The sequence below is a fragment of the Rhinolophus ferrumequinum genome, chromosome 13, assembly GCF_004115265.2.
Source record: "Rhinolophus ferrumequinum isolate MPI-CBG mRhiFer1 chromosome 13, mRhiFer1_v1.p, whole genome shotgun sequence".
NCBI classification, from domain to species: domain Eukaryota; kingdom Metazoa; phylum Chordata; class Mammalia; order Chiroptera; family Rhinolophidae; genus Rhinolophus; species Rhinolophus ferrumequinum.
Genome location: NC_046296.1, coordinates 54,788,209 through 54,807,176, shown reverse-complemented (window position 1 = coordinate 54,807,176; position 18,968 = coordinate 54,788,209). Strand labels below are relative to the sequence as shown.

Below are 18,968 nucleotides of genomic sequence, written 5' to 3'. Positions count from 1 at the left end.
CCCAGGTTACAGGTGAGGAAACTGAGGCTCAGAGAGATTAAGTTAGCTGCACCCGATCCCGCAGCTGGGAAGTGTCAGAACTCAGCTCCTTCTGATTCCAGGACCCTCAATTCAGCTGCCTTACAATGGGCTCGTGCCTAAGCAAGTCGCATCGATCCCCACATATCCGCACACTGTGTATACAGAAAGATGTGTACACAGAAACATGCACAGTGGCCCACATGCACCACACTGTCTTGCCCACACACTTAGCCAAGTGGAGGCAGGCTTGGGTACACACACAAATCTCTGACAGTGCATGGATCTCAGATTTGCTTGGTTTTTTTTAGGGGAAAATAATCAAAGAGAGAAATGACTGAAAACGAACCCTCAAGATTTGCTTGGAGAGGAATCTGGCACCTTTAGCTTACTACGAAAGCCTGCTCGTGAGCAGCAAAGCACACAGGCCCACGGAGATGCCCAGCTTCAAGGGCAGGTGGGCTCCTGACAGGCTCCACTCTCTGTTAGATACCAAAATGGAAGTGGACTCAATTCCCGCAGGCCGTGCCTTGGCCCTAACTGTTGGCTGCTCCCAAGCTAGAGGCCAGAAACACATTTAACTCTCACTGGGGCATGGGATGGGGAAAGGGGACATGGGCACCAAGTTAGGGACCCCAGGCCCACCCAAGTAGAAGGCAGCAGGAAGTGCCAAGGGAGAGGAGCATGTGATGGGCACACAACTGGCCTTCTGGCCTCAGGCTCTGGGGTAGCACTTCCAGCTCTGGAAGAAATGGGGCCTGACCCCACACTCAAACAGCCCCCAACCTCCAAGTGTTCTTAGGGCTTAAAGTTCTCTTTCAACCCCAAATTCCACGGCTTGGATTCTAATGGTAACATTTCAAGCCCAAAGACTGGAAAAGGGTGGTCTAGTTTTATCACCAATCAGAGAGCTGACAAGACTGCTCTTCGAGTCCCCCTTTTATTTTCTTTTTCTTTTTTTTAAATAATTGGGGTGACAACTATTAGTAAAATTACATCGATTTCAGGTGTACAATTCTGTATTACATCATCTATAAATCCCACTGTGTGTTCACCACCCGGAGTCAGTTCTCCTTCCATCACCATATATTTGATCCCCCTTACCCTCATCTCCCACCCCCACCCCCTTTTCGAGTCCCCTTTCTATCTGGTTCTCCAAAAAAGGAGACTTCAGGGAGTCCAGGCTCTTGCTGGGAAAGAACTTGGGTCTTTTGGGGAAGCTTGAGCCTAAGGAACTGGCCTAAGAGTAGGCGATGGCCAACAGGGGAAGGCACAGCGGCAGCAAGCAGAAAACACAGCCACCCAACCTGCTTAGAGAGAGAGAGGACAGGGACCAAAACCACAGATGTGCAGCAAGCTTCCCCGCCACTCATGAAGGCCCCACGAAATGTCCGATGGGGAACCCAGAGGCAGCCAAGGCAATGTCCCTGTCCCATGGAGACCACGAACTGAGAGGAGAGACTGACACACAGAGCAGCAGCCCAGGAGAGCCTGCGGCAGGGACAGTCTAAGTTCCCCGGAGGGCAGGCCTGGCCCCACTTTTTCCGTGCTAAGTCACCCTGGGCAAATATTTTTGAGCTTGTCCTGTCTTTCTCGCAGGCTTTTTCACAGGACCAATGGCAGGGATGTGTGTGACTGTGATAGTAAAATATCCCTCAAGGAAGGGGCTCAGGCGGTGACTGTGAATTAGACCTGGGAGGAAACCTCAAATTATGCACACACGTGGATTTACACGTAAACCTACAGAGGGACACGTGTGAAGGCTTAACTGGAAGCTGTACTTTTACAGCCTCTCTGGAGTCAGATGTGACGAACCTGTCTTCTGTAGGGCCCCCAGCCCTCATACCACCTTCTGCTTTCAAAGGTCCATCCCCAGGGAGGGGACCGCTCTCTCTCAGACCTCCTCTCCTTGACAGCCTTTCCTGATTACTGCTGTATGGTCCACTCCGCCCCCATTCCTGGGTCTGAAATTCCACCACGAGAATCAGAGCCATAGAACTGAAAAGTTGGAATGGACCTTCAAGCTCCAGTCCAACCCCCACCCCACAGAGGAATCCTGTCCGCAGACACCCTGACAGATGGTCATGGTCAGCCTCTCCTATGCTTGGGGAGCAGCCCTTGCACTGTGGACACGTCAATCCGTGAGTCTAGAAGGAATTCACCTTTTCTAAGGTCAGCCTCCTATCACAGGCCCACGTGCCTGGGAAGGACACCAAGGAGAGCCTCCGTCAGCCTGAGCCTGGAGCTGTACTTTTGATGAGTAGCTGAAGACAAGCACCCAGGCGCTGGACAAGAGGCTAGAGAGGGAGCCAGGGCCCAAAGAAGTGGGGTCCAGAAGGGAGGCAGGCAGGTGCCAGACACGCTGCGCAAGTTTGCGTGGGGCCCCTGCCTGGGTGCAGCACATGTGTACACATGCACAGACTTAAACTTTCACAGAGTTGTCTGTCAAACAGCCAAACCAGGGCCTCAATGGGACCCGGAGGCAGAGGAGGACCACCTTGCCACAGAAAGCTAGAAGGAACTCCTGACAACCCAAGCCTCCAAGCCCAGGCAGCTCAAGAAACCACCAGGAGACCGCCCCTACCAACAGCCCAGAGAGGGTCCGCCTGACAGTTGGGCTCCAGAAATCCCATGGCCAGTCCTTACACTCCAGCACCGGCCTAAGGAGAAAAGCTTCCCTGGCTGCAGCTGTCACATCTGCCTGGGAGGGAGGAGGCACAGCGGCGCAGCACCTGATCCCAGGATCCCTTCGCAGCCTGTGGGCCCAGAAGGCCGGTTCAGCCACTGGCAGCCCAGGGTGAAACATGAAGACTGTACAGTCCCTCAGGGATGCTGATGGCAGTCTCTGGGCAGGGCAGTGAGGGGCACGCTGGGTCACAGGGCGGAGGGCTCTTCTCTCGCGGGCTCCTATTCCTGCTGGTTTGGGAGCGAGTGAGTTGTGTGGTTCTGGGGCCCCGGCCCTTCCTCCCGAGCCTGACGTAGGCTGGAGCAGCCCCGCTGGGTACGGGACGCCATCTTGGGTCAAGGTGCAGCCACAGGGGACTCCCCTCGCGAGCTAGGGAAGAGAGCCCTTGACAACTGGCGAGCTCCCACTCCCCACCCAGGGCGCCAACACCTAATCAACTGCCTTTGCAGTAGAGAGAGGAGGAGGCGGAAGGACGGAGGGGATGGAGAGAAAAGGGGGGAAACAGAGATGGGGTTGCAAAGGAGTGGGTGCCCCCAACAAGCGAGGCTCCAGGAAAGCCAAACGCAGTTTGGCAGCCGGAGGGCGGCGGGCCCCAGCGATGGGGGGCTGGGGGAGGCCGGGGGCGGGTCCTGGACCCACGCCAGCTCGGTCCGCGCTGAGGGAGAGGGAGGGCAGGGCGGCCTGGGGGAGGGGAGCCGGGGTGAGGGCGGGACAAGGACCGCGTCCGCCTGCGGCTCCGAAGCTCGGGGTCTCCCAGGGCGCTGGGACTTGGGCCCGAAGACCCGGATCCGCAGCCTCAGCGAGGCCTCGTCCTTCACAGTGCAGATGCGAAGCTTTCAAGGACACGTCTGCACCGGCCCAACGGGGGTGCGTGTGCGTGAGTGTGTCCGCGTGCGTGTGAGTGTGTGCGGGGGAGGGTGTTGATGCTGCAGGGGCGACCCCGGGGGCCCCCACCAGCGCCGCTCCCGACCCCGATCCCGCTGCTCCCATCCCGGCGTTTTCCGGCCCCCGCGGCCGGGGCCCGGGATCTTCGCCCGCCCCCGCCCCGCCCCCACACTGCGGCGGCGCCGCCGCCACCGCCACCGCCGCCCCGGCTCCCACGGCCCGCGGCGGGGGCAGGGAGGAGGCAGGCATAACAACCCCCCCCACGCGCTGCCCGGCCTTCCTCAGGGAGGTGTGCCCCCCAAGTGGCACTCTCTTCACCCCCGTCGCCCCTCCCAGATCCGCTGGCACCCCATACCCCCAGCCACAGGTGGCCGAAGGAGGATCACTGCGCAGCATTCCCCAGCCCGGCCTCCAGATCACCCCTCTGACAGCCCCCGGAGGCCTCCGGGGTCCCCCGCTCCGCCGGGCAGAGGAGGGCCAGGAGCCGAGGGGAGGGGCGGGGGGCCGGGTACAGCCACAGCCAGGTCTGCCATTTTTCTGCGGCCGCTGAGCCTGCGCGGGGCCCGGCCTCCACCCCCCTCCTCCGCTCCCTGCGGGCCGCGGCGGGAGCCGATTATTTCGGGTCGGGGTCCGAGCCCTCCTGCGACCCGGCCGCAGGCCCCAGGAGGGGCTCCCGGGCGGCGGCAGGGCCAGAAGGCGGGGGCGGCCGGTCCGGAGCCCCTGCGGCAGCGCCGAGCCGGGCACCCGGGCCGAGGCCGGCGGTGGAGGGGGCCCCCTGCGGCATTGTATAGACTTGAACTTGAGCCCGGAGCCGGGCGGGGGCGGGGAGGGGGCTCTGTGCCGGGAGCGGGCGGGACGGGAGGGGGCGCCTGCGGAGCCCGCGGGGACATAAACAAACCCTCATATGCCCCGCGACGTCCTGGCCAGCCCGGCCCGCCGTCCCCGCCCGCAACCCTGGCCCCGCGAGCTCCCGGCAGCGAGTTGCAAGGGTCCCGGAGTATGCCCCGAGCCGGGCACTGCCTACCTCCGTGCCCCCCGCCCGGCCTCCCCTCCTCCCCGCCCGCCTCCGGGCCGGCCGCCCGGGCCGCCAGTAGCGGCGCTCATTACCGTGTGGCCGGTGGGGTCGGGCCGGCCCGGCTGCGCGCCCTGGTACCGCGGCGCCGCGTCCCGGCTCGTCCTCTGCACTCGCCGCCGCCGCCCGAGCGCCGTCCCTCCCTCCCGGCCCGCCTGCCTGCCTTGCTCGCTGGCTCCCTCCCTCCGATCCCTGTCGCGCTCCCTCTCTCCGCCTCCTCCGCCGGGTCCCCCCCTCCCACCCCTTTTTTCTCTCCGCCTTCCTCCTTCCCTCCCTCCGGCCGCCGGCCGGCCCAGGCCTCGCCCCCCGTGGCAGCGCTGGCCCCGGGCGCTGCGGAGCCCACCCGGGAGGCAGCGCCGACTGGGGTCCCCGGGGCGACGCGGCGGGAGCGGCCTGGGTGCGCGGCCAGTCCTAGCGCCCACATCCGACTTCCCGGCCTCTGCAGCCCCGCTGGGGGACCCGCACGCTGCGAGACGGGCTGGACCCCGCAGCTCCCCGACCCTGCGCTGGGCCGGGGCACCCCGCCTCCGTCGCCCTCCGGGCCACTCCGCCGGGGGCCTTGCTGCAGCCCTCCCCCCGCGGGGCGCTCCACTACCTGGCGCTGCCTCTGCGCTGGGTCCCCGCATCCAGCACTGGCCGCAGGGACAGCGGCCCCTCCTCTCCCCGGGCCGGTGTCAAGTGCCTCCCCCCCGGCAGCCGCCGAGCCCCCGGCGGCCTTCGCCCTGCAGTTCTCCCGACCTCCACCAGAGCCCACTGCACTCTGCCTGCCTCAGCACTGGGGCTGGGGACAGCAGCGCCAGCCCATCGGCACCGCAACTCCCACCCCACCCACCAGGTGCCACTGCCCAGTGGAGGCCAGCCCACTCATTAGGGCCAAGGTCGGGACGCCAGGCCCAGCCAGGCCGTCCTGGAGGCTCGAGGGCCTCTACAGGATGAGCTCCCCTGAAGGGAGTGAGCTCCCCGTACCTTGAGGTGTCCAAGTAGAGTTGAGTGCCCTTAGTTGGATGGTGGAAGACTGACAGATTTCATGGGATTGGAGGTTGAACTAAATGACATTGAAGATCCCTTCCAGCTCTAAGATTCTGTGCACTCCTACACGCCAACCTCATGCTTACTCACCCCTTTCCTGTGGGGGTTGTTCTCATTCCCATAGTTCTCAGGACTCCAGGTTTCTGATTTGGGCCATCTCTGTCTACTTCCACCAGCTCAGCCACCCTCTGTTCATCACTCTCCAAACTGCCACATCTAGGGCTTGGTGCGGGGCTCCCTGGCCTGGCTCCCTGCTTCTGCCTGCACCTCCACCAGCCATGTCCCACTGTGCAGCCCCATTCCACCTGGCGCTTCTGCTACATGGAAGCGCACTGAGCATTCTGACCCAGGACATGGGGTGCTCCCTTCCCCAGGCACCCAACTGGTTGGCAGGGGCAACTGAATAGCAGCGCCCAGGCCCTCACCGCTGAAAACAGTACTACTTTTCCCTTTCCCCCACCACCTTCACACCTCTGAGGAAAAGAGTTACCTAACTCTTTGGGACATGGAACTGACCTTTCATCCAGGAGGTTTTCCTTCTGGAAGTCCTCTGATGCTTCCAGGACCTTTGGTCTGCCCTACTTCCTGAACCTCAAGATCAGAGAGCTCCCTCCCCACAATTGTCCTGACCTTGTTCAGTATCACCCTCATTCACGTGGTCACCCCATGCCACTGATAATAGGTCCTGATATCCATGGTCTCTAGCTGGCCAGTTCCAGACTCGTCATGTTCCCTTCATGAGGAGAGGGATCACATCTGTCATATCTATAACCCAGCACTTGACACACAGTAGGTTCTCGATAAACCTTGGTTAAATTAATATGTGCAGTGCAAGCCCCATGCCGTTTTGCTTTCGACATCAAGGTGGGCATCCCTGAACACTCTAAAGCTGGGTAAGGGGACTGCCGTGTTTAGAAATATGGCTGCCATTCCTCTCCCTTCCTCAAGAGCTTATATAATACTGCCTCCAAATAGCAGCAAGTGTTTACTGAGGATCTCCTGTGTGCCAGGCACCAGAGTTGGCACTTTTCCCTTAGTCCTTAACAACACTTGAAGGTGGTTTGTATTATCCTCACTCTACAGATGAAGAAACTGAGGCTTAGTCAAAGCCACACAGTTGGGAAGCGGCAGAGCCAGCATTCAAAGCCTGGTTCATCTGTCTCTTAAATCAGTGCCTACACCTTTAAAACATTATTGTTGCTCTCAACAACTGAAATTCTCAGGGGTGAGATGAGCAATGTAAGTTTCTACTCAGTAGAACTATTTATGATGAAATCATTGGGAGCCTATGATGTGTGTGACCTTGGATGTGTGTGTGTTGCTGGGGTTAAGAAGCCCAAGGTGACCATATTAGGGGTGTTGTGTCCACTAAAAAACATCCCTTTGGCTACAGGGCTGATTCCAGAGCCTGGCCCTGATGTCTTTGGCATGAAGTGGACCCTCCAGGTGGTCCTGAGAAGAGGTGTATCAGTGATGGCTAACCCTAGTGGGCCTTCCTCACCACGCATCACATTGGGTCCAGCTCAAATTGATTTAGCCGTTGGGCTCCTACACCCCCCTCACTTGTGTCTGCCCCACTGTGGCCTGACTAGTATCCTGGTTGATCCTAGATCATCTGGGGTTATCCTGTGACTAGGTTATCCTGTGGTAACAAACAACCCCAAGTCTCAGTGACTTAAAACCACAAAGATTCTATGGAAAACGGTATGGTGGTTCCCCAGAAAAACATAGAATTACCATTTGACCCAGCAATTCCACATCCAGGTATCTACCCAAGATAATTGAAATCAGAGACTTGAATAGATATTTGTACACCAGTGTTCATAACAGCATTATTCACAAATAGCGAAAAGATAAAGCCAACCCAAATGTTAATCAACTGATGAGTGGATAAATATAACATGTGCCACATACATATAACGGAACATTACTCAGCCTTAAAAAGGAAGGAAATTCTGACATGTACTACAACATGGATGAACCTTGAAGACATTATGCTAAGTGAAGTAAGTCAGACACAAAAAAGGACAAATACTGTATGACTCCACTTATATGAGGTAACCAGAGTAGTCAAATTCAGAAACAAAATAGAAAAGTACTTACCAGGGACTGGGAGTAGGGAGGGGTGGGGACTTAGTGTTCAATGGGTACAGAGTTTGTTTGGGAACATGAAAAAGTGCTAGAGATGGATGGTGGTGATAAATGCACAATATGTGAATGTACTTAATGCCTCTGAACTATGCTTAAAATGGTTACAATGGTACATTTTATGTGATACATATGTACCCTTTCAATAAAAATAGAGCATAGTACAACTGTAAATTGAATGTATTTAATATACTATAAAAAAAAAAGTACATTTTCTTGTTACGTGTCTGTGTCTGTCTTTAGAGGGGTAGAGCTCATCCTCAGACCCAAAGATTGCTCAACCTCTGAAGGAATCTCCAGGACGCCAGGACCATAGGAAGCTGGGCCTCCCCAAAGAGGACTTCTTCCCTGCAGGGCCTCAGGCACAGCCATGGAGAACAATGAGCCAGGGAGATTCTTCCAGGAAGCTGGACCAGGACCTGGCTCCATTGTGGGGAAGTGAGCCCTGGCCACCCTGTCACCCTGTCAGCAGCGTATGGTGTTGGCCATGGACTGGCAACCCCTGCATGCTCTTCCCTTTTCCTCTCTCCCAAAGTTGGTCTTTATTGTGGATAATCTATTTTCTCTCCACCATCATAGATTTTATGTTTTGAGGGTGATTAAATTTATAATTTAGCCACCATTACAGATAATAAGCCACATCTAGACCTCATTGAGAGGAATGCACATTATGCAGAGATCCTGATTTTGGAGTTGGTCAGGACTTGGATTACCTTCCTTTGAGAAGAGGAGTAAGTGCATTTTTAGTTGTAGATAGCATGGGGTTTTTTATTTTAGTAGGAGCATTTTTAAAATATCTTTTTTTGTCGAGATAGCATTCACACAACACTAACTACTTAAAATTTTACATTTCAGCTTCTGGTCAAGGTGGCAGACTAGGTAAATGCTGTGCTCACCTCCCATGACTACAGCAGAATTACACCTAACCTACAGAACAACCATCATTGAGAATCACTTGAAGTCTAGCTGAACAGAAGTTCTATAACCAAGGCCATACAGAAGAAGCCACATTGAGACTGGTAGGAGGGGAGGTGATGCAAAACGGGCTGGTCCCACACCCATGTGTGTCTGTTAAGAATCGGAAGGGCTATCTCGGCTGCAGAGGTCTCCCCCTGAGGAGCAAGGGGTCCAAGCCCCACACCAGGCTCCCCAATCTAGGGTTTCAGTGTCAGGAAGAGAACTCCCCATAACTTCTGGCTATGAAAACCAGTGGAGATTGTGGTTGAGTGAGATGGAGGGCTGCTGGAGTCCCAGGCATTCCTCTTAAAGGGTCTGCATGTGCACTTATTGCTGTTGGACTCACTCACTCTGAGCTCCAGTGTGGGAGTAGCAACATGAACAGTGCCAGGGATATATACAGGGAGGAACTGAATTGTCTGGACTGACACCAAGGGCTGAAGGGGCAGCTTTCTCCCAGACGAAAGTGTTGGCAGAAGCCATTGTTCCTTTGTTGAGCCCTCCCCCTACCCAGCCTGCCTGTGGAGATGGGCACAATATCTGAGTCTCCATCAACCTGGCTAATACTGTTTGCCCTGCTCTGATGATTCCCTGAGACCCCATCCCACACAATTAGCAGGCCCACCTAAGCCACTTCCAATGGCTCTTCCATACAAATGGCCTGTCTTGGCTTGTGCTGTGGACTTTCCTAAAATCTCTCAAAGGTTCGCAACCCCCAAACAAGCAGCATCCAGCCTCGGTGTGCCCCATACCTCTTGCTAAGCAGCCCCAAGTACAGCACTAGTGGCAGGCAGCCTCAGTTTGCAGCTTAGCCTCTCCTAGTCACCTCCAAGCCCAGCACAAGTGACAACCATCTGAAGATCATGTTGTAGCTCATCCCAAGTGGCCCCAGGCAGGGCCTGCACCAGAGCACCTCCCAAGAGCCCCAGGACCAACAAAATTAGTGACCAGCTTCAGACCACACAGGAGCACCACCAGGCCACCTCCACAGATAACACACCCAAAAGACAGACTGGGCAGGCACCATAGCCCCACTAAAGAGAATCCTGCTCTGTAAGGTCAGCCTCTGCACAACAGCTCCTCCACTGTACTCACAGCCAGTCCTCACATCCAATCAGCTTGAGGGTCAACTCCTCCCACTGACATGTCAACAGCAATCAAGGCTCAACTACAACAAGAGGACACACACAGCCCACACAAGGTACACACCTGTAGCAACCAGCTAGTGACCAGGGAGATTGCACCACTGGGAACCACGGGACACTTACTACATAAGGCCATTGTACCAAGACAAGGAGACATAGCAGCTCTACCTAACACATAGAAATAAACAGAGGGAGGCAGCCAAAATGAGGAGACAAAGAAACATGTCCCAAATGAAAGAACAGAACAAAACTCCAGAAAAAGAACTAAAGAAAATGGAGACAAGCAATCTACCAGATGCAGGGTTATACAGTTTCTCAATTATCTCAGTGAGAATTTCAACAAAGAGATAGAAAACTTAAAAATGGAGATAGAAAACTTAAAAAAGAACAAGTCAGAAATGAAGAATAAAGTAACTGAAATGAAGATTACAGGGAATCAACAGTAGATGAGATGAAACAGAGGACTGAATCAGCGACTTGGAAGATAAGGTAGCAGAACACAATCAGGACAGCAAAAAAAAAAAAGAATCCAAAAAAATGAGGATATTTAAGGGGTCTCTGGGACAATATCAAGCATACCAAAACTCGCATCATAGGGAAGCAGAAGAGAGAGAGCAAGGAATTGAAAACCTCAGAAATAATGACGGAAAACTTTATTAAACTGGTGAAAGAAATAGACACACAAATTCAGGAAGTGCAAAGTTCCAAACAAAATGAATCCGAAGAGTCCCACACCAAGACACATTACAATTAAAATGCCAAAGGTTGGGGATGGCTGGTTAGCTCAGTTGGTTAGAGCATGGTGATGGTGGCACCAAGGTTGCCCGTCCGATCCCCACATGGGCCACTGTGAGCTGTGCCCTTCCAAAAAAAAAATTAAAAAATAAATAAAAACTAAAATAAAATGCCAAAGGTTAAAGACAAAGAGAGAAAATTAAAAGCAGCAAGAGAAAAGCAGTTAGTTATCCTCAAGGGAGCTCCCATAAGACTGTCAGCTGATTTCTCAACAGAAACTTTGCAGGCCAGAAGAGATTGGCACAAAATATTCAAAGTGATGAAAAGCAAGGATGTACAACCAAGATCACAAGATAACCCAGCAAAACTATCATTTAGAATCAAAAGAGCTTCCCAAACAAGAAAAAGCTATAGAAGTTTATCACCACCAAACCGGTACTACAAGAAATGTTAATGGGATGTCTTTAAGAAGAAGAAGGGGGAAAATAAGATCAAAAATAATAAAATGGCAATAACTACATATCTATCAAAAATTACTTTAACCTCTCTTGGGTCCTCGCTTCCAAGATGACCAAGAAAAGAAGGAACAATGGTTGTTCCAAAAAGGGCCATGGCCATGTGCAGCCTCTTTATTGTACCAACTGCTCCCAATGCCTGCCCAAGGACAAGGCCATTAAGAAGTTCGTTTACGAGACCGATGCCTTACCACTTGGACACCGCGCCTCTCAACTACAATATATATATATATACATATATATTTACAAGAAGCGGAGTACAGCATTAGGAATAGAGACAGTGGAAATGTAATGGTTGTGTGTGATGTCAGAGGGGTAGTGGATGGGGGGAGGGGGGTTGTCACTGTGTGAGGGATATAAATGATAACTGTCTAACTATTACATTGTTTTGTACACCTGAAACTAATTTAAAAAATGTAAAAAAAAAAAAAAAGTGGAAAACTGACAAAAAAAAAAGAAGTTCGTCATTCAAAACATGGTAGAGGCCACAGGCGATAGGGACATTTCTGAAGTGAGTGTCTTTAAAACCTGTGTGCTTCCCAAGCTGTATGTGAAACTACAATACTGTGTGAGTTGTGCCATTCACAGTAAGGTGGTCAGGAATTGTTCCTGTGAAGGCCAGAAGGACTGAACAGCCCCACAACTTAGACCTGTGGGTGCTTCCCCATGACCTCTACCAAAGTCCATGTAAGGAGCTAAGTCCTTAAGGACCAAAGAAATATTCTCTGGGGGAAAAATAAAATCGAAATTATACTTAAAAAAAACTCAATTACTTTAAATGTAAATGGATTAATGCTCTAATCAAAAGACATAGGGTGTCTGAACGGATAAGAAAACAAGACTCTTACACATGCTGCTTACAAGAGACTCACTTCAAATGGAAATACACACAGAGACTGAAACTAATGGGATAGACAAAGATATTTCTTGAAAATGGAAACCAACAAACAAAAAATCTGGGGCAGCAATATTTACACCACACAAAATAGACTTTAAAACAAAGGTTATAACGAGACAAAGAAGAACCCAGTAATTCCACTTCTGGGGATTTATCTGAAGAAACCCAAAACACTATTTTGAAAAGGCATATGTACCCATATGTTTACTGCAGCATTATTTACAATAGCCAAGACATGGAAGCTACCTAAGTGTCCATCAACAGATGAATGGATGCAGAAGATGTGGTACATATATACAATGGAATATTACTCAATCACAAAAAAGAATGAAATCTTGCCGTTTGCAACAACATGGATGGACCTAGAGGGTATTATGCTAAGTGAAATAAGTCAGACAGAGAAAGAAAAATACCATATGATTTCACTTATATGTGGACTCTAAAGAACAACAAAAAAATGAACAAACAAACAGAAACAAACTCATAGATACAGAGACCATTCTGATGATTGCCAGATGAGAGGGGGGTTGGTGGGATGGGTGAAAAAGGTGAAGGGATTAGAAAGTACAAATTGGTAGTCACAAGAGTCATGAGGATGTGAAATATAGCATAGGGAATATAGTCAATAATATTGTAATAACTATGCCCGGTGTCAGATGGGTACTAGATTTATCGGGGTGATCACTTCATAAGTTACATAAATGTCTAATCACTATGTTGTACACCTAAGACTAATATAATATTGTATGTCAGCAGTAATTGAAAAATAAAAATTTTTTAAATAATAAAAATGTACAATCAGTGGCATTTAGTATGTTTGCAATGTTGTGCAACCACCACCACTATCAGGTAGCAAGAGCATTTTGAAAGTGCTTATACAGAGAAAGAAGGCGCACATGGATGCCAGGCAGCCATCAGGGGAAGTGCAATGTGTTTGGCCAGTGCCCCTTGCTTTGGGGAACACCCCTGTCCCTATTCCATAGGGTGCTGGCTGGATATGTCAGTCCCAATGTCATGTCCTACACCCACTTATGGGTGTGGGCATGTGATCCACGCTATCCCACTGGCTAACCCAGAACCTGTTTCAGGGTAGGTTTGTGACCAAAGCTAGACAATTGAAGTAACATTCACCTGTTGAAGGATATCTAGGGTGTTTCCAGTTTTTAGCCTCAGATTGGAAAACTGAGGCAAGGGAAGTGAACCAACTTGCACCAGTGCACACAGGCAGAATGTGGTAGAACTGGCATTCAAACCCTGGTCCGTTTGCTACAGTCACATGGGGCTACTGGTGGGAAACATCAGGCAGGTTCAATGGGAAATATGGAGACTTGAGAGTCATTGACAATCTGACGTCTTGAAAGTCGTGCTTAAGGAAGATGAGTCTGAGTCACAGGGAGGCAGCTCAGTGGCTAGGAGATTTGTGCTCCGCCCCAGCAGTGGGTGTGGGGAGGCTATGAGCTGCCTTCCAAAGGGAACATCTATTGCTGACTGAAAACAGAGATGATGAGGAGAAACATGTTCACTGATTTGGGTTGTTATAGTAACAGCCAGATAAAATATATATTCGGGGGCCAGAGGAGAAATGGCATTGCACACAAATGAGCTGGAGGAATGGAGGAAATGACTGGAAGAATAGCACCGTGGCATGCTACTGACTCATTGTCGATGCCATGAATGGATGGGCTTTCTCACTGAGGAGTGTGGAGACCTGAGATGTTGGGGTAGACCACAAAATGGGGGTGGGAAGAAATGATGGCAAAGGAAAGCGAAGGAGGTTCGTGGAGGCAAAGGGAGAGCCAGAGGAGAGAACGAAGGTCAAGGACAAAGGGGCTGAGCATTGATGAGGCAACGAGGTCAAGGAGAAAAGAGTGTATTTGTTATCTATTGTTGCATAACAAAGTAACCCACATGTTAGTGGCTTAAATATTTATATCTGACAGTTTCTGCATGCCAGGAATCTGAGTGACTTAGTAGGGCTCTCTGGGGTCAGGGTCTCTGACAGGCTGCAATCAAGGTGTCTGGCTACCGTCATCTCAAGGCTTAATGGAGAAGGACACATTTCCAAGCTTTCGCACATGGTAGTCGTTGACAAGATTCAGTTCCTTACAGCTTGTTGGACTGTGGGCTTCAATCCAGTGGGGGCTGTTGGTCAGGGGCTGCCCTCAGTTCCTAGACATGTGGGCCTCTCCATAGGGCAGCTCCCAAGATGGCAGCTGGCTTCATCAGAGAGACCAAGAAGGAGATACTGAGAGTATTTGGGGAAAGTGGAAGACGCAGACTGATAAGCGAATCTGAAAAGTTTTGCCCTATTCTCTTTGTGAACAGTAAGTCACTAGGACCAGCCCACACTCAAGAGGAGGGCATCACACAAGGGTCTGAATGCCACGAAGCTGTTTTAGAAGCTGCCTACTACAGGGAACAAGGACAAGTGGCTGGACTGTCCCCTGAGGGGACAGTGTCAGGAGAGTGCAAGAGGCAGAAGACAGAATGAAGGGGAACAAGTGATAATACCCAAATCCCCCCTGTCCCCAGCACCTCAGGGAGAAATGGACAAACTCAAGACTCCACGTCACTTTAGGTAGAGCCCCAGCCAGTTACCAGAATATCCCAGCCAGTCACTTGCCTGCTTCCTGCACCCACCTCTTGCCCGCCAGCAGAGCAGAGCCACAAAGAGAGGCAGCACCTGACTCACCATCTCCATTTCACCAACTGGTACTTGTCATCAAGGCACAGGAGACTTTGCAGGGCCTGGGAGGATGGGAACCAATTCCAGAACCTTCTGCCCTCCAGGACTGGCACCGTCTGAGCTGCCGCAGCCAGCAGCAGGCAGCCCCCTGTCCCATCTGGAGAGTGATTCCTCCTCCCCAGCTGAGCCTGGCCAGCACCCTGGGCTGTTCCCTGTCCCCACTCCAGCTTGGGGCTGTCTGGCTCAGAGGTAATGGGTCCATTTGTGGGAGAGACACAGAAAAGGTAGGTACCAGGGAGACAAGAAATGGAATGAAGGGGAAACACTCAAGGGATGAGGCTGGGGCTAGACACAGGGTTTCTGAGAAATCCATAGGAGAGAGTCACAGGTACATATCTCTACCCACATGTCAGATGTGCAGGAAATGGAACTATTTTTGGAAGTCCCCTTTGGGACAAGGGGCATGTGATAGGCAGAATAACATCCCCCAAAGATGTCCACGTCCTAAACCTTGAACCTGTGAATGTGTTAGGTCACATGACAAGGGGAATCAAGGTTGCAGGCGACCTAGAGATGGGAAGGTAAGTTGGATTATCGGGGTGGGTCCAATGTAATCACAAGAGTCCTTAGAACTACAGGAGGGAGGCAGAAGAGTAGTGTCGGAGTGACATGATGTGAGAAGGACTAAACCCACCACCGCTGGCTTTGACGGTGGAGGAAGGCGCCAGGAGCCGAGGAATGCGGGCAGGCTCTGGAAGCTGGCGAAAGCAGGGAAGTGGACTCTCCCTTAGGGCTTTCAGAAAAGACTACAGCCCTGCGGATAACCGCCTTTTCTCATTCTTCCCCCTCTGCTCCGTGCTGGGGCCTGAGCCCAGCGAGCTGAGAGCAGCCTGGGCTAAGGGCTGGGAGATCTAGATTCCAACCCCAGCTCCATTTCTAACTAGCTCTTTGACCCTGAGGAGTCATTTTTCCTCATTGGACCTTAGTTTTCTGAAACATGGGCTTGGTAACAGGCTTCCTGCCACCCTCCTGGGGTGGCTGAGTCCAGACCAAACGTAGGGATGCTCGAAGGCTAGGAAAATTCCGAGGATCCACTTTAGGGCCCTGGCCCCCACTCTAGGTTTGACTCCCTTTTGCACTTTCATTTCTTTTCTAACCCAACATAGGATCGGGGCCAGGGATGATATAAATGACCCCCAAGGATCTGGCAGGGACTCAGAGAGCAAAACCCCTTGTTAAACAAAAGAGGGGACGGAGGATCAGAAGAGTTAAGTAAGGTGCCCAAGTCCACACAGCGAGCTGGGGCAGCGCACTCAACTCAGGTCAGACTTCCAGCTAAGGCATTTCCCCAGGCCAGGGGGTTTCACCCTTAGGGACACTGCAGTCCCAGGATGGTGCTGTGATAAAGGCAGGGGCTTCGCTTCGGACAGATATGGATTCAAGTGCTGGCCTGGCCACTCACCAGATGTTGCGAGCTTGTAAGTACTACGGGGAGTGATGATCCGGCCTGACTCACGCGTTGTTGGACGAATTAAATGAGAGAATGCCGAGTGCCTAGAACAGCGCCTGGCATATAGCAAGCACTCCACAGATACCAGCTAACGGTACTTTTATTACTTGCCTCCCCACTTCTATCTCTTGTCTCATGAGAAGAGAGGGGAATGAGGAACATTCCCTCCATATTTTCTGATGGCTTTCAGATTGAGCTCTCATTAGGTCCTAATCACAGACTTAAAGATACAAAGTCCAGCTACTGTTGTGCCAAAGCCACTGAGGTCCAGAGAAGTCTCTTGGCAAGTCATTGACTGAGTGGGAGCAGACCTGGACTTCCTGGTCCACTCTGTGCCTACACGGCGTTTCCCAGAGGGGCCAGCGCTCCTGCAGGCACACGACGCTGGCGGAGGCAGTGGACCCACGCTCGTCTGCTCCCCTGCTACACGCCACACAGCGTGTAGGACTTTGAGCTCACAGCTCTGTCCCTGTGCAGGTCTAACCTTAGCCCTGGCCTTGCACTATCCTCCCCCAGTGTCCCAGGATCCCAGCATCCAAAGAGCATTTCGAAAACACACCTGCCCCCCAGACATCTTGAAATTTCTTTACTTAGAGACCAAGCTTTGTATTCCACACTTCATGAATTCCCAGGAGCTGAATGTGACCTGTTGCCCTGGGGATCCTGGGAGCCAGGAACAGGGCAGGAGAAAGGTGGAGAGGCAAAGAGAGGCTTGGGAAGGGCCTAGGCCATGGGAGTCAGTTTTCCTGACCAAAACTCGGGTTCGCGTGATCCTGGGGACAAGGGAACTAGGAGGACATTGGAACTAAGAGGGGAAATACAGGCTGGCTATACCAGAGGGAAAACAATGCTCCGCAGCTCACCCCCAGTGCAGGCTCCTTGACTTCAACACTCAAGGATTCTAGGGGTTGGGGCCTCTCACTCAGGGAGTGGAGGAAGAGCATATCTTAGTTCCTGGGGTGCTGCTGGCTCTGCCAGGCTAATGTGGGTGCCCAAGAAGCAGGTCTTCTCTCACTACCATGGTGGTCTTGGACAAAGTGGCTCCCCCCACCCTCCTGGAGCTCTGACTCAGCAGATTTCCTGACTTGGTGGCTGATGGAGATCTTCCCTTCCTCGTCGCCCGCGGCGAGCAGAGCCCATGGAGTGGCCCTGTCCAGTCCCCTCGCCCCTGGACCAGGCACATCATCTCAGAGTTTCCAGAACTCGTTTTTTTCAGAAACCTCGGGCTTCTTCCTCACCCACCAGGGAGAGGCCTGGACCTGTATTTCTAGTTCTCACAAGTCCTCTAATGCTAATCAGACCAAGATCTCTCCCCTTCTCAGGTGATTTTGGTGGTATATCTCGGCCTTTCCATTCTATACTCCCCAACTCCCACGTTTTGGGGGCCACAGACAACAGAAGCAGGGCCAAGGGGTAGAAAAGGAGCCTAAAGGGATATTCTCCTCTGTATAAAATTAATATGTGATATCCAAATAATGCATATTTTTAAAACCATATTTCCTGGGCCTCTGTGAGAAAACTGCTGTCCTGGTCACAAATCTAACATGGTACTTGGCACATAGTAGGTGCTCAATAAAGTAAAAACAGCTCTTCCCTATACTCCTCCTCCCCCATCTTCCTCTTATTGGAAGTGCTGAAAGCACCTAGACTTCCCAGATGTCAGGCTGTTCTCCTGCCACCCCAGCCTGAGTGGACTCCCTCCTGAAAAAAACACCCCTGCAGAGGAGAGCAGGCACCGCCCACAGGCCTGTGCTGAGGGCCACTGAGTGACAAGGGGAAAATCCACCTTGAGCCAAGCAGGTCTTCGGTGTCCTCAGAGGGGATACTCCTCAGACCTCCTTCCAAACTGGGAACAAGGACCATGAAATGAATAAGGATGATTTCAGTTCTGGGCCCTGACCACGTGAGGGAGAGCAGAGCTGATGGTCACCCAGTCAGGCCCATTCAGAGAGCGGGGGGATGAAGACACCTTGGCTGTCAGACCTGGAGTTCTGGGTGCAGTGCCAGCAGCCTGGGCTACTCCTGGGATCTCTGGGCTACTGGAGGAAAGTGGGGGGCAGTCCCTGCACCCCTATCCCAGTGACTGGGGACCAGGGAAAGGATCCACCCGCTCTCCACATCCACCTGCCTAATGGAGGTTGGGTTGGGCCTCAAAGAGATGCTCTTGAAGCATTTAAAACCACTACTGTGTCACTTTTCTAAGCCACTTTTCCTCATCAAACCCATTCGTCTGGTCAAACAGGGATAATTTAGAACAGAAATTAGAAGAAAGTTGTGGGAAAACTCACTTGAGTAAACGGGTTAAAAATCGCCGTTGACAGTTCCTCAGCGGCTCCGCCCTGTACGAACGTACAGTAGGTGCCTTGGCGGTCTGGCTGGTTCCGGATCCGGAGGCCGAATCTTCACCCGCCACGGAGACCGGGCCAGGTGTGCGGTCTCCGCCTGGCAGAGGAGCCTCTCGGCAGGCGCAGCATTTGCACTCCTCGACCTCCAGGTGGCGCTGGGCTGGGGGCGGAACATGCTGTCTGTCACCCATGTGGCGGGGAGGGTCCTTAGAAGTGCTGACTTCTGATTGGTTGAGCTCAGTCTTGCTTTTCTTCCGTGTCCTGAGCGGGTCTTAGGGAGGGCACCCAGAGTGTCTGAGTTACTGGAGAGGAAGTGTGTGTGAGTGTGTGCGTGTGTGT

General features: G+C 52.5%; 1 protein-coding gene and 1 long non-coding RNA gene across 4 annotated transcripts in view; one reads left to right on the top strand and one right to left on the bottom strand.

Moving 5' to 3' along the window:
- The window catches only part of DNMT3A (DNA methyltransferase 3 alpha), a 117,792-nt gene extending 99,058 nt beyond the window's left edge, over positions 1-18,734 (bottom strand). The window contains exon 1 of one of the 3 annotated variants that reach the window (XM_033125329.1): positions 18,573-18,734. The gene's annotated coding sequence lies outside the window, so the exon portion shown is untranslated. Of the gene's footprint in view, positions 1-4,696; positions 4,835-5,256; positions 5,452-18,572 lie in introns of those variants that run through there. The other 2 variants (XM_033125325.1, XM_033125324.1) reach the window with 2 other exon arrangements.
- On the top strand, positions 3,419-10,382 carry LOC117033251 (uncharacterized). The gene is made up of 3 exons (XR_004424860.1): positions 3,419-3,571; positions 8,082-8,569; positions 8,694-10,382. It is a non-coding gene; the product is annotated as an uncharacterized LOC117033251 (long non-coding RNA).
- Positions 18,735-18,968: the final 234 nt, after the last annotated feature.